This window comes from Pieris brassicae, chromosome 9 (genome assembly GCF_905147105.1).
Source record: "Pieris brassicae chromosome 9, ilPieBrab1.1, whole genome shotgun sequence".
Classification (NCBI taxonomy): Eukaryota; Metazoa; Arthropoda; class Insecta; order Lepidoptera; family Pieridae; genus Pieris; species Pieris brassicae.
In genome coordinates, this window is record NC_059673.1 from 16,693,864 (window position 1) to 16,708,888 (window position 15,025).

The 15,025-nt window shown below is 32.5% G+C and overlaps 1 protein-coding gene across 1 annotated transcript in view; it reads left to right on the forward strand.

Annotated features, from left to right (window-relative positions):
• LOC123714735 (calcium uniporter protein, mitochondrial) overlaps window positions 1-15,025 on the forward strand; it is a 106,903-nt gene that overhangs the window by 35,387 nt on the left and 56,491 nt on the right. The gene's annotated exons all lie outside the window — the stretch shown is intronic.

A 15,025-nucleotide genomic window follows, 5' to 3' on the forward strand; every position in this document is an offset into this window, starting at 1 on the left:
TCATTATAATATATTTATGAATGAAAGACCACATGCATTGGGCCGGCGAAAACCGTTATCATATAAGAAAACAATGTATGGCGAGTGATGTGATGTATTTAAATTTAAATTATAATTTATTTATATTTTATATCTGGAAAAAGGTTGCGATAATGTTTATCTATTTTTTTAAACTGTAATTCGAATTTCTGTTACTCTTAGAGACCGTAAGTCAGTATCTCAGGTTGAGCGCTGTGAAATATGTCAATCTTAATAAGAAAAGGTTTGGCAACTAGGCTAACTTGACACTAGATTTGAATTTCATTGACCTTCTAGAATGTGGACTTAAGACAACATTATTTACAATTAAATGAGTTAACCGTTTTGTGCACAATACATGAGCTTGTTTTTTTTCTAAATAAAGAACTCGTAGAGGAGTATTGGCCTAGTGGCTTCAGCGTTCGACTTTCATCCCTGAGATCTTAGGTTCGACCCCCGGTTGCAACCGGTTGCATTGAACTTTCTTTCTATGTGCGCATTTAACATTCGCTCGAACGGTGAAGGAAATCATCGCGAGGAAACCGGCTGGCCTTAGACCCAAAAAGTCTACGTGCGTCAGGCACAGAAGGCTGATCACCTACTTGCCTATTAGATTAACAAAGGATCATGACACATCGAATGATCACGATATGTTTATTAAATGACAGTTGAGACTAGCACTTGGTGAACTTTTAACTTAACATATGAATTTATTGGAATGATATATGGTATGAATATATGATAATGTATTTTACGATATTTTTTACAATCATGGCGATATATGACAGCTGAGTCTGAAGTCGAGCGAGAATTTATTGGAATGGATTGATTTATGAGAAAGGTCCTTTCATTGAGGTTGTCTGCAATGACTGGTATGACAACTATAAAATATATGGGAAAATACTTTAGTTATTTTTCTAAGGGGAAAATATTATAACTATTATTGTATGTACTCTGCAATTCTAATCGAGTTCTTGGTATTAACATAATTTGCTTTACACGTCACGTAATTCATGAATATGTTTAATATTGAGTACTGAAGCGAGAGTTCATCTATGTAGAATTAATTAGTCAAAGGTGAGGCTTGAAGGAGTTGCAAATTCATATAGATTTGAATTACGTTGATTGAAATAATGAACGATAAGTAATTTATAGTTATTCTTATGTTTATAACGTAGTATATGTTAATCATTTGACTTAGTCCTTTAATCCCACATTGTGAGGTCTTGTACGTAAAATATGTGGATAATTTGGAGATAAACGTGTCAAGATATTCGTTATTAAATTTTGTATGCAGTAATCCGACAGCTAACACCAAATTTGAACCTCAGATGATTTGATATCAGGGAATTAAATTTGCTTACGTACGAATCCATGAGTTACGTATACTTATATATTACGCTGAGATAAAATTAGATAGATGAGCTATCTCATTTTATCACAGCGTCATCATAATTAGACGATATATCTCTTCCTATATATGTTGTCTAGAGTCAGGTTTTTATTTCCTTTGGAGTTGTATATGTGATATTCCAGTTTTGTATATAAAGTACGTGTACGAATGTATAACTACACGCACAATATAACATTTAGTTGATAAAAGGAGATTATTTTTCAACTTGGCGATTGGCATATTTGCTGCTGAGTTTGTGGAAGGCGCTATTGTGTTGTGATCTTCACTGTTACAAGCTTAAATCCCGAAAGATTATTTGTGTATAACGACTTTCTATGTATATGCTGTGATAACGATTATGTTTTTATATGTATAGATATTATAAACGTATACTTAAAATTAATATACATGAGGTAACACTAAGGTCCAGACCGCCCTCCGCGCCCTGGGTACTTTATGCACAAAACTATTTGTAGTTACTACAACTTGTCGATTTTTATAGAAGTCTTAAAAGCGTCGACTTTCATAATGCGGGGGTATATTTATAAGCTTTGTAAAGCTCATAAATTGACGTTGCAGCCGAGCTTAAAACATTTTACTGAAAATTCACTTGGTACAAATTGCGGCCAAGCCTCCATATTTTATTATAAAATTATACCAGCCATTTTCAAAGGAAATGTGAAAATGGTCGCCAGTTTTCTTAGGCGCCAAATGTCTATTAGCAATGATTACGTCTTGTTTGCAGGTGTTTTCCCGAGAGTTTTTCGCAATAGTCAGGGTGTTAAGGATCTTTTCAAATATTAACTTTGAAAACTCTGTTTAATATTTTAATTAAATCAGTCGTTTTTATACGTCGCAAGGCCTATTTAGAGACTATGTTAAGAACCAAAAATTTTAACGTTTTAAAGCCGATAAAACGTTACCTTCCTGTAGAGGAAGCGGATTTTTGCCTTGTAACGAACCCAGAATCTCCGTCCGCCACGAATGTTATAAGTCATTAGGTTAAAGCGTTTAGAGATCTAGGCTTACTGTGCTTACTAAGATAAAATTTATAGTCACTATTTATATAGCAATTATCGACTGGTCGACATGTCAAAGACATTCTTTTGACAATTTACACTGAGTAATTGGCCCGATTTGTTTTAAATTCGGGGATCTTTATCCTTAATGACCGTGTTTTGTAACGATTTAGCTCGGTTTCGATTGTGAGGGTGGAAAACGTTAGATATACAGAGTGAAATATAGCTAAAACATCAGGTTCAATCTCAAGGGATGTGGGGTAGATCGCGTGTGTTTATCTGATCATTTTTCTTCTCGGGAGTGATCAATTTAAATATATGGTATGGACGTGTTGAATGGCGTTTTATGTTCGTTTATTTTGTTCATGTGATTTGTTTGTTTGTGATTAAATAGAAATTAGTAAGTCGATATTAGTTCTACGTGAAATGGCTATAAATAAATAAACGATTCAATTCAAAGTCTGCACAATCAGTCATACTAAAATAGGCAGGCAAATGTCATATTAATTTTCATAGTCATATGTAATTGTTGTCCAATTTACGGTTGAAATACTCGCTTACGGTGTAAAGGCATTAAAATGTAACCTTCCCCTTGAAATCATTATCAAAAATACTCGAAATAACATTATTTAAAGATCTCTATCTTGTTTAAGTTATTTAAGTTTATTAAGATTTGAGACTTAATGACTCATCGAACACGCATTGAATTTGACCTACCGTAATCATAGGTCTAAGTACCTATCTGAGTCTCGACCCTTCTTCTTAATGAAATCTTACCCTAAAACAAGTATGTAACACGCCATTGTTGCATACTGTAGTATATTATCGCTTTTTATTAATAGAGATAACATGGGGTAAAGATCTTATAATAATAAACAAAAGCATTATAAATGACCAAACTCATATATCGCTAGTCCTCACACGAGGGAGTTCTTTTTGGGGGTTGCCAGATAAAAATAATTCCGTAGTAAAACTGTCTTTTGAGAAAAAAACAGATTTAGTTTTACAAGTCTTATAAGATATTAATATGTGTGAATGGTTGTACACAGGTACAGTCTCAGACATCGTCTCATTATTCCGCTTATATTGACCAAAATCAAAGATTCCGTGAAATATGTTTTTGGTTCTTAATAACAACGCCTGTTACTACTATCGGTTTTTACGACCAAAGATCCCTTCGATGTCGTTATAAAAGATTTTGACTGTATTTGAGAGTGTAGCTAAGTGTTGTTATAAGCGTGCGCTGTCTGTATTAGTTTGTGGCGTGTCAGAGTCATCCCAAGATACGTAGTAAGGCCACTGTACTTGTCTTAATTACTCTGGTCTCAGTCTGTGGCTCAATTTGTTTTGCGCTCCGAAACGAGTCCTTAATGAATGGCCATTTTGTACCGCTATATGTGTTTGTTCAATCGTAGCTATACTGACCGATAAGAATGATTAAAATGATGTCAATTGATAAGGTTTTGTCGTGAAACGAATCGTCTCATGAAAGATATGGCTTACGTTGTAATGTATTATTCGCTTATGACATTATTCGTTAACATACTATAAAAAATGGTTTTGAGTCCAGCGTGGGCATGATAGCAATAAAATACAGGTAATTACAATTTTGTTATATGAATAGAATTTATTTGAAGATTAATCTCTACTATATAAAAGTCTCGTGTCACAATGTTCGTTCCCATACTCCTCCGAAACGGCTGGCTTGTGATTTTTTTATGAATATTCAGTAAATTTGAGAATCGTCTACTATCTATCTTTCAAACCCCTAAGTGATACGGGGTGTCCACGCCAAAAAAAATTTTTTTTGAGGGTTTTTTTACTAGTTTTTTATTTTTTTATGATACAGCATATAAAAATACATACAACCCTTAATTGTTACCCCTCTACGATATACCCCTATTTCTTATAGATAGATAGGTTACTTTTATTGAACTAAAAAAAATCCTGGAAATCATATACATGTCGTTTTGAGAGATAACAAACTATTTACTTTATAGTTCACAACTTACAAGTATTGGTATTATAACAAACATACTTTCTATCAATGAACTATTATTATGTTAAGGAATCTGTGATTGACACAATTTCTGTGAAATCTACTCTGTGATATAGGAACTCAACAAACATGCCTCAAGCGATTAAGTTGTTTCCATGGTCGATATGGAGTTTATCTGCGTAATTAAATGTTGAGTCCTTGCCCTCAGGCCTACATTTATAACTCAGTTCTAGAGGGAAGGAAATTACACGTAATTCGTATTATTGAAATATTATATACAGGATATTATTATATTCAATTATATAAGCGTATTTATTAAAACGATATCACAACAAAATATAATTTAAAAAAAAATCGTTTAAAATTATTGTCTATGGGTAAAATGACTAAATCGCGAAATACGTCTGTTAAACGTCAACGTTTTTACTAGTTTTTGGGAATGTATATTATCTCCCGCTAAGCATTTTCTCAGTAATCTATACTTATATTAAGTTAAAGTGTTGTTCAGTCACGTTTAACTCAGAAACAGCTTGGAAAAATGTATTGTAAAGTTTCTCAAGGAATTGGTCTATAAGTCGCGGGCGGCAGCTAGTATTGCGATAAGGGTGTCTCATTCATAAATAGCGAATGGTCCTTGTACAAATTCAACCATGTTTATATACACCGTGGTGTAACTGAAATTTAAAAAACTGCTTTTTATAATTTTGTTTCACTCGCGTCTAACATAAATTCTTAAAATATTTTTTATTTCTCTCCACCGCAGTGCAGAGTGCATCATAAAGTTGAAATTAGTCTTTGTTGCAACATTTAAAATAGAATACATACATTATACTTATTTGTTTGGAAGTTTAATTACATTTTTATTAGTTATTTTTAAACATTGTTTAATTTTTTTTACGAACTTTTTTATTGTATGTTATGTAATTTTTTTTAAATTTAATAGAAGTCAAACGATAAGTAGGTTCTTAACGTAAGCTTTGTCAGAAGGCTCGCAAGTACGTTGTTAGCCTTTTAAGAATTGGTTGGTACGCTCTTTTCTTGAAGGGTCCTAAGTGTTTGTTTTTATGTAACAGTGGACAAACCGGCAGGCGGCTCACCTGATGTTAAGTGATACCGCCCCCATGGACACTTTCAATGCCAGAGTCAATGATATACGTTTAATTTTTGATGTGGATAAGGGAGCGTTCAAGTATTACGTCACGCTATTTTTGGAGATTCTTGAAACGCGCCGTAACGTTTCTGTATACGACAGTCAAACCTTTCGTGCCCAACCCCAGTGACTCTTTATACCTAAAACATACCATTATGTGGTGTAAATTACAGGAGGACTAATAAGAATGATGCATTCAAAATTGTGAGGAATATGAAAAGTATTGTTTCTATATACACATAACATAGTCACAGTTTATGTGTTTTGCATAAACAACGAAGAAGTACAAACGTTTCTAATGTGTACTGAAGTGATTTGGATGCAAGTAGAAATATAATAAGTTAGATTTTTTAACTAAAATGACATTTTGTAGCCGCTTAGAAAATGATGTTATTAATTTAACAATATATTTCTAAAAAAAAAAACACTGGCGCTAAAAACTTTTTGGGTATGTTCCTCAGGTTTCTGTATCTGTTTCATCATCATCATTCGTGAATATAACAGGCTTTTTGCCTCTAAGAGAAGCCAGTTTCCTCACGATGTTTTCTTTACCGTTCGAGCGAATGTTAAATACGCACATAGAAAGAAAGTCCAGTGGTTCACAGCCGAGGAACAAACCTACGACCTCACGGATGAGAGTCACACGCTGATGCCTCTAGGCGATGCTCTCTTAAGGCAAATAGGTTCATATGTTTTTGAAGACAAATTAAAATCTATATAAATGGAAGCTGAAAATACTTTATAACGTTCAAAGTTTCTCAGTACAACTACAATTTTTCATCAAAACTACGTAAGTTTGGCAACCGCATTAGTTTTCGTAAGTCTTGAATTCAGAAGTTGTACGAATAGCCGCTTAATTTATTCTTCAGTAACAACGCCGTCTTATCTTAATATATATAAATCGCCTGTCACGCACATGTTTGTCCGCGATGGACTCCTAAACTACTTAGCCGATTTTAAATTAAATTGGCACACCGTGAGCAGTCTGCTCCAACTTAAGAGATGGAAAAGCTTAGATCTTTAATTATAGTCGCAATTTTATTTTATTTCAAATTATTTGTCTATAATTAATTGACAGTCACAATTATCTGTTAACTCCAAAAGATTCTTACAGAGTAAGTAATCAATAGATGGCACTGCTATGGTAAACCGACAAACGTGTCATATAAGCTACAATTCAATATCATGATTACCACGTGTTATTGAGGCTAAAGTATAAATTAAATTTATTTTTTTATTTTATTTATTTATTTATTAAATTATAGTGACTATAATACAGTGAAATTATTCTTTGGTGTCACGGTATTAAGGCTAACTAAAACCACATTAAGGAGAAACGAAGTTCGCGGTAGCTAGATAATATCGTCAACATATGAAGCGTAATCGTCACCATCATATCTCATCTTACCTTTATTGATAAAGTTTCTTAATAAATCTTTAACGCCACAGACGTAATAGGCGATGATGTCTCGGATCGACTCATATAAATAATTACCTAGAAATATTACCAACGAAACCCAGAGATAGTAGGCATAAAACGACGTCTATTATATGTCCACATATGATAGTTGTATATTTCAGGATTCATACACTTTGGTAATTATATATGTATGACTTACTGGCTTATCCCGGCTTCCGGCTGGATATTGCTTTTAAAATGTGTTTATTATTATAGCTTGTGTAAGTCAAGATATATATAATCAAATATATTGGAGAGTTTTAATATCATACATAAAATAAAATATAATCTTTGCTTTTTTTGTAATAAGAGGCAAACAGGAAGGAAGCTCACCTCAAGTGATACCGCCCATGGACACTATATAGATGTTACAGTATTAAATATATAGTAAATTTAAACACGTTTATATCAGGTTCGTGATAGTAACAGCAGGTTGTTTAAAAATCGCGTGAGTCGCCAACGTAACGAGCCGTTTAGCTATATAAGGTCAAGGTGCGGAAGTGCAACAATATAAATTTATTGAATTATTGCGTTCAATTAATGAGCATCCTATTAGGTGCGAGAAAAAAAATTGTCGGGATTTAATTCATAATACTGAGCATGTACCTTATTTGTTCTTAAAGTATTTTGTTCGTTATTGTTAATGTTGGTAGTCTTTTCTATTTACTCTTTTAAGTGTAACTCTGTTGTTGAATTCTTTAGTGTTTATATATTTAATTTATTTTATATACATTACCACAAACAAAAGACAATCGCTTTAAATGAAAATACAGTGTATAGTTGTCAATGACCCTAAAGTAGTGAATATAGCAGTTTTGTGCGTTTAGGTCAGGTCCCATGGCGTGCGTTTGAAAGTCTTTCCTAATAGATTACGTATACATTTCGCTCGGTGGTCGTGCAGCGAGAGGTGACTCTCCTCTTCCATATGTGAATTAAGAGACCTTTTTTTAATGAAATAAAAGACATTCCGTTTCCCCTTTTCTTTATCACAATACATATATTAAATTAAATACAATAAGGAGCATGTTGGCTTTTGTCTTCTCTAATTCTCGATGTGTATAGAAGACGACTCTTCTTTAAAAAAATATCAATAAATGAGAAAATGTATTCTTATCGTTTTCAGGATTATATAAATCGTTGCAGTGTTGGCTTAGTGGCTTCGGCGTGCGATTCTCATCCCTGAGATCGTAGATCCCCAGCCCAACTCATGTACTTTCTGTTTGTGAACATAAACAAAATATAAACATTTAACATTCGATCGTACGGTGAAGGAAAACATCGTGAGGACGCCAAAAACCTTAATAGTCGGCGTGTGTCTGGCTCAGACCGCTGATTTATTGGACTATTGGAAAAACAAATGATCACGAAACAGATACAGATATCTGAGGTGCAGACCTGGAAGCTTGATGCGGCATTGGTTCTTTTATAATTTCATAAATCGTATGGAATACGTATTCATAGTCTTTTAAGAGTGTCTTTGACATTACTCTTTTGTTTGTTTTAGTACTCCGTCCTATTAAATTCTATTTGTCATACAAAGGTTTACGAGGATTTGTAGTTTTCTCTTACAAAGTACTTTGGACCCTTCGTGAGTGGCGATTTATGAGTTTACACAAGAACTTTTAACTCTTGAGAGACAAACTGTTGCCACTACGTTTTATGGTATGTGATGTTAAAGTACTATAAATACGAATCCTCCAGGCATGTAGTATGACTTTTATTTATGTATATATTTAGAATTTCTTGCAAGAAATATGGTACGATTTAAATAAGTAATAAGGATTACAACGAACGATCTCTTCCATAAAAAAAATATGCAAATTTATAGTAGAACATTAGTAGATTCCTCTACTTACTCTGTAAATTAAGTGAAGAGAAAAAGTAGTAGCAGTAAGAACCAGGAACTTTGCATCAAAACCTACAAAAAAACTCTTATATCACGCTATATAAAGAATAATTTCGTTGTATACACGTGATTACTGAATAAATTTGGGATCTATAATTGCCTGAATTAATATTTCAATCAAACATCGATTAAAACGCGTCAATGAAAACTCTCGCTCAATAAATAAGATGAGTCGGCCATGCGTTACCGTCGAGTTGCACTAAATCAAAACTTTTGACAAATAGAAATACCAGCGATTTTAATGAAGCCTTCTTTCGACAGATTTTAAAATAAATGAAATATAAATAAATACATAAAAATGTGTCTATTACAATGCGTAAGATTTGGGAATACATAAAAGGCTTATGTAAAGAAATATCTGGGTTAAATTATTGTAGATCTATAAGTATATAACTAACTGTCTGACTGACGACGACATCCCTATTTCTTTTTAAAAACAGCTTACAATCAAAGTGGAAAGCTCTGTGTGCTTTTAAAATTATATATATTACATACATCTTAACGGAAAGTAATTGACTGAGATAGAATATTTCTTCCAATGGGAATCTGTCTAGCCGAAATAGCATTACGTTTAGAATAGTCCTATGTCTAATTATATATTAATTTATTTTTGAAAGAAAGTCATATGTTTATTTAGATTCGATGGCTTCATGAATAGGGGTAAATATTGAATCCATGATACAGTTCCTTGATAATTTAGATTGAAGTTGTGCTGGTGCGAGGAAGTCTATTTGTGGACGTTAATGACACATTTATTGTTATAACTGGGATTTGTATGCAAGACTTCATGAAGGCTTGAGAATAACACTCTTTATTGCGCATTTTTAGTTTAATTTATGTACGAATGCATGTCAAAAACGTATATCGAAATTTTGGGACAAAATGTCGATCTTCATTGATTAGTTTGATATCAAGACTGGATTTAACTCTAATAGATGTTGGACGGATTTTTTTCCTAATTAATGTAATTAAAAGCTTTAAGCTCTCATTTCTATGGAACAGCCGTTTAATTTCATAGAGGTGCACTTGAATATGCAAATTGTAACTGGCGCTCCTATTATGCTATTTTTCATTCGAAGCTTACGTTAACTGTGTCAGAAGCTTTTTATTGCTTCAAGAATTATTTAAATACTTTAAGCATATTTATATATACGAAGTCTAAATCATCGACGATGAAAGATATATTTATAACTGGGAGACATAACTGTGTTTTGAATGCAAGACTTCAGGCGTGAGAATAACACTCGTTATCGTCATTAAACTGCGTCTTTTTTTTTAAATTGTCTCTACTCTTAACATTACGATCTAGCCTAACTTAAAGCTAATAAGTAATTTATGTCTAAAACGATATTTAACACAAGAAAGTGTCCAATAACATTACGTACAGTTTCTATTAGCGAGAAGACACACTGTTTGTGTGTATTATTTTTTTTCACTTTTAAATATACCACTAATGATATAAATAAACTTTATTGTCAAGAACATAGCTGTACTGACATGAGAAAACGACTTTGAATACTAATTAACACATAAAACGTGCAGAATTATTAGATAAATAATTAGTTACTAATTATAACAGTGAGAATCTCTGCGAAACTGTGTAATGTTGTTACTATGTATATTATGTGAAATTACTAATAAGAAAGCGGCTGATTAGAGAATTAACTAATTCAACCGACGTCCCACACAATCTAATTAAATTAAAATAAGGAACGATGTTACAAGAGAACAGTCTTCTATATATAATATAATCAATAAATAAGGAAATGTATAATTATTATAATCAAGATTTTTTTTAAATCGATATAAAATTAAATAAAAGTTTATAAGTATTTATCTTACTGTTCAGTCTTTTGAATGTGCTAACAAAGCGATGACTTTGACGTCTTTAGCGCCACACATTATTATTTAAGATGCCGTTTATAGGAGACTAAAGTGTTCCTAGGCTAAAGATGTTTTACTTGTAATAAGTGTTCATGTACGTAAAGTGTGTCGAGTTAGCAATTAACACGGATATGTTAATTAGTGGAAATGCATGATTGGATCATCGTTACTGTCGTCAGTGATCGTTCATTAACAATCAACTATTTGTACTTTGTATTTGTACTAAAATGCAAATAAATTTAAATTTATTTTAAAGCAACTGTTTAAATTTAGGTAAACAATTGTAAAACTTTGAAAATCAATTAGTTATATGGATTAAACATTACACAGCGACCATTTCGCAATTTATTGGAATTACACGTGACTCACGTTTCGCTGTGTCAGCATTTATTACGGGTGGTACCTCATTTTATATTGAACTAGCGACCTGCCCCGGCTTCGCACTGGTACAATGCTGATACTAAATACACTACAGAAAAACTGTGAACGTGCACAATTGTATATAAAAATACATAGCGGCCCGCTCCGGATTCGAGGGTATTAAATATATATTGAAAGTCTTCTTTCATTTTCATTCAAATTCGTAATATCGGATTGTTTAGCCGTAATATCAATTCTAGTTTTTTATTTTAATTAAATTCGTTTTCAACATTTGGTTTTTAAACATTTTCATTTGTTTATTATCATACAAAAAATAGTTAAGTAGATTTCGAGTGTGTCGCGTTCCTACAGACATATGCGACCGGAGGACAGAATACGATAAATAATCAAAACGTAACCTAAAAATATTAATGTCTAAATTGTATTTTCATCGTGAAATATCATCAGATAGCGGTTTTCCCGGCTCGAATTGACGTAAATTTCTAAGGCAGCCCACGAGTTAACCAAGATATATAATCTCTGCTCTGGATCTAAAGGTGAGTGTAAGTTACAATGGAATATTCTCGAAATTTATAAGACATTTTTGTTTCTACCTTTCATAATCTTGACTGTATATAGAGGTTGATCTTTAAAGCCTTTGAGCCTACACGAGGTAACTTTAAAAATTAAAAAGAAAAGTTATTTTATTTTATAAAAAAAATTGTAAGCTTCATTGCTCTATCCTAAGCTTGTTATACAACGGTTCAGTGTTCGTTGTATATCTTAATATTTTATGTTTTATTGCTTTTAATAAATCAGTATAGCGAAACGTATTATTTGTTTATGAACACATAAAATAATAACTAAAATTACTTTGTAGTCTTGACGTTTTCTGCTGTTATTGTGGAGGATTGAACGCTTTTGATAAACGTGATAGTTACGTTTTGGCTTCAACTCGTACTAGACACGGATACAGATATGTTGAGACCGCATACAATCGTTGGCTTATCTTCTTAAAGTCTTAATGTAAAAAGACAAATTAATTAATTACGGAACTATGGTTCAAGTTAAAATCAAGTAGTTGTGTAGATTTTTTTAATGAGGGGAAAATTCGCTTACGCACGCCCACGCCATGGATATCGAGCTTGACGAGGGGACTGTGGGGCTAGGTCTACAGTCAAATCACTCTGCTGTTCAGAGGGTTAGCGAGATCTTATCCACTGAAAACACTTGAGCCCTTCACACGTCCTAAGATAGGCCCTCGGGCTTATATCTGACATAGAGCTCTATCACGACCTGCGGTTCCGTTCCACTCGAGACCAAGACCCAGTGTTGAACCAGTCGACATTGCCTGGGTCCGGGATGTTTTAAATAGCGAAAAAATATACCTGCTTCATATCTTAAATCTTATTTTATTATTTGAATAAAATTATCTTTAGTCGAGTATTGACTTGGTTAGATGGGTAGTTAGGTACCTTACTGAATAAGCATCGCACAAATAGCACAATTATCTTGCAACTTCATTGTATCATATATAAGATAATTAATGTAGTCCTTACACGAGAGACAAACTTGATTATTAATCTGCGGTTTGAGTAGAATTCAAACATGACACCCGTCACGGTTTCTAGGAAACTTGCGAACTGGTAGTAAATTTAAATTTAGAATTCCTATATGAATGTTATTTTGAGTTTTGAATTTGAGTTTGAAATAAGAACACAGAAATGTATTGGCAACAAGTAGTGAAAAAAATAATACAAACGTTACTTGTATTAAATGTATTATTCATTTAGGTTTTTTCTCAATGCCATAAAGACTCGTTATGTTGCAAGTATACAGCTTTATTCGTTTTACAACGTGCGATAAAAAGGCTTTCTATCGCGATTTTATAGATTTCGTCGTAAATTCCATCGAAACAGGAAGGTTTTATTTGACACACCTGTTCTACCTTTCATAAAATGGGATGAATTTCGTCTTTAGGCGTGATACGCGTATAATTGTTAATAGTATTATTCCTTTGCAAAAAAAATTCAGACAACAATGTGTAAACTATATTTTAAGCGAGTAAGTACTGCTGATATGATGGCCGCATGTTAGGCCGTATCAAGGCTTTGCACTGGACATAGCATAATTAAAATATTACAGATAAAAATTGTTCCTCTAACGAGTAGCGAAAAAAATACATTTATTATTTTAAATCCGTATTCATGTTTGCGGTTACTGCTTTTTAAAAGGATTTTTTTATTTTGTACAAGCTTTCATATTGAAAATGTAATTTGCGAGCTTTTTGTATATACGAAGCACTCGACGAGCATAAATACGCTAAAAAACGTAGAATCTTTTTTAAAATATAGTAATATTATTTTTCTTTTCAAACATGAGTACCACGCATTGAAATTAAATATATTATTAGACATAATCGCAAATTAATTACACCGTGTCGGTACGTTGCATTATGTTGTGTTATAAATCGATATGTACGGTAAAAAAATTGATTAAATCGTATTTTATAATTAGGATCTCTCACTTCGGTCTGTAGCCATGTGTGAGCGTGGCCAGTAAAGAAACACCTGGAACGGTATATATATATGTTTCCAACGGCTTCTGTCCAGCGCCTCTCTTACTACTACAGACTACAGCTTTGAGAACGAAGAGTCTTTCACATGATCGGTCCATCTGGTCGGTTCACAGCCACGTGATCTTTTACCTTCTAAGTAGTTACCACAATTAACTAAAATTAGGATAACTATGAGATAATAAATGACCAATGTATAGTCATATTTTAAACTACCGCCATATTTTATAATCAAAAATATATCAACAAAAAAATATTCTTAAAAATAGATATAAAAATTTAAAAGATGTAATAGCTATTACAACGCTTTTCAAAATATTTTCAGGAATTTTTCGTTCATACTAAAAGTTTCAGTTTAAATAAGGAAACCAGCTTGCCACGACCTCGATGAATCTTTCATGTCTGCATTTGCAAAAAGTATTTCCTCGGAAGAAGTGCGGTGAACGATATTTAATTTAAATTTCTTACAATTCGCCTTTGCGTCTTCTACTTCTTATTTAGGCTTTATTGTCACATAAATGTATCCATTAATAATAAAGGTTTAGATTGATACTTCACTTCTATCTTTTAAACGATTTCTATCAGGAGCCAATAGTTTCGGGTTATGGACTAATCGTGCTTGATTCGGAAGAACACTTATTACACTTTTCTCACGAGTTACCCACAACGCTAGAAACAGCAAAATCTCAAAGTTGTAACATCAGTGCTATGGACATTAAACTGTATCAAAATTACGTACCTATAGATATATATAAAGAAATAACTATATTGTATTGTCTTTTGTTAACATAGCTATTACACATTGAAAGGAAACACTTCTTTATCGGATTAAAGCTATTGGTATTATTATAAACTTATAATTATTTTACATAATTTATAATAATTAATAATAACTTTACAGCGTGCGTGGTCACGGTGACTGAAGATAAAAGGCGTTGAATGTCAAAAAATATCACTGTGTAAAGCTATAAAATATTAAAAAAAAATGTAAATTTATAATAACACATAACTTCAATCCGGTAAGTGTTTTCATTCAATAATTATATTTCTTCTAAATCTGTCACGTGACAAATCTCACGCGAAACACGCGAGGTTTGGCGTGTCATTTGAATCTTTAAGGAAAATTTTTGTTAGAACATATTCGGATTTTAATTAGGAATTAGATTAAAATAATTGTTTTGAAGAACTTTTACGAAATAACAATTTCTAACTTTTGTTGCGATAGTTATTTCAGAATCACATTGGTGTTTCATTCATCATAT